Source organism: Rattus norvegicus, chromosome 10 (assembly GCF_036323735.1).
Source record: "Rattus norvegicus strain BN/NHsdMcwi chromosome 10, GRCr8, whole genome shotgun sequence".
Classification (NCBI taxonomy): domain Eukaryota; kingdom Metazoa; phylum Chordata; class Mammalia; order Rodentia; family Muridae; genus Rattus; species Rattus norvegicus.
This window is the reverse complement of record NC_086028.1, coordinates 38,604,362-38,605,664: the sequence shown is the minus strand read 5'-3', so window position 1 is coordinate 38,605,664 and position 1,303 is coordinate 38,604,362.

Here is a 1,303-nt window from a genome sequence, read left to right as displayed (position 1 = left end):
GTTTGATTTCTTGTCTTTTCTCAGTTAAAAAGTTTTAACTGTGATGCTCTTAACTCATGACAGAACACAAGACCAAGGGAACCTAAAGGAAACTGAGGTGAGGCTGGTACATAAAGCAGACAGTGTGTGGACTGTGGCTGCTCTGCCCCTCAGCCAGCTGTACTGTGTGTGTCTGGTCAGGGTCCTGCCTTGCCCAGACCCTGTGAGAAACCTACTGTTGAGGCCAGGCTTGGCCTCCACTGCTGTGTAAATCAGAACTCAGGCTGCCAGACACTTGGCTGTGTCTTGAGGGAAATGTATGGATAACAGAGTGTCCCTTCCTTCTTCCAGCACTGTCATGGGAGTTTGTCATCTGCTGTTGTGTCTCAAGCTATTTGTCCTTTAGCAGAAACTGCCTGTGTTTCCCAGCTCAGGGTTACCCTGACTGGTGTGCAGTTGCCAACATACATGGCCTTCCCAGTCTTAAGCCACTAGAGCTGCCCTGAGTGCCAAAAATACTAACACCATGCTTCTTCCTTTTACAATGCGTAATCATGAGGAAAATTACAAGAAAGAAATGTAAATTGTGTTCACAGTCTCTCAGTCGCTGACTGCGGTCACGTCACATCGGTGGGGATTTCATGTTCAGTGGTTGTCTTCTCTTCTGATTATGTTGCCATGGTGCTCCAAAAGCACACGCTTCACACTCTTAAAATGCAAAACAAACACAAAAACCCGTATTTTGTGAAAACTACTGAAGTGCCTTGGGCAATGAAATGGTTTTAATAAACTGATTTTTTAAAAAAAATAATAATAACTGACTATGGTCTTTATCCCTAGGATTGGTAGGCTCTTTTGTGATGACAAATCTTAATTGTCAACTTGATGACATCTGAAATTAACAAAAAACCCAAGCATCTAGCCACACCTGTGAGGGATGTTTTCTTGCTTAGATTATTTGATGCGGAAGATCTATTTTAAATCCCTAATCACTGGTCAGAAAACACACCCTAAGTCTGGTCCATGCCTTCTGGTGATAGCTCACAGAGAAAAAGGTAAGTTTTTACTTTCCGCCTCTTTGCCCTCTCACTAGCTAGTTCATCTATCCTGTTCCTTACGCATTCCCGCACTGGTGTTAGAACCCACATCTGGATTCCAACATGGACTGAAAACTGACAGTTCTCTAGGACCTCCTTGGGACTCCAGCCCCAGATGAAACTGCTGAGACATCCAGTTTTGCAGAATGAACAACTCCAGAATTGTTAGTCTTTCCGTTAGGAAACAGCCATTGTTGAATTACTCAGGTCAGAGCCTCTAATAAAAC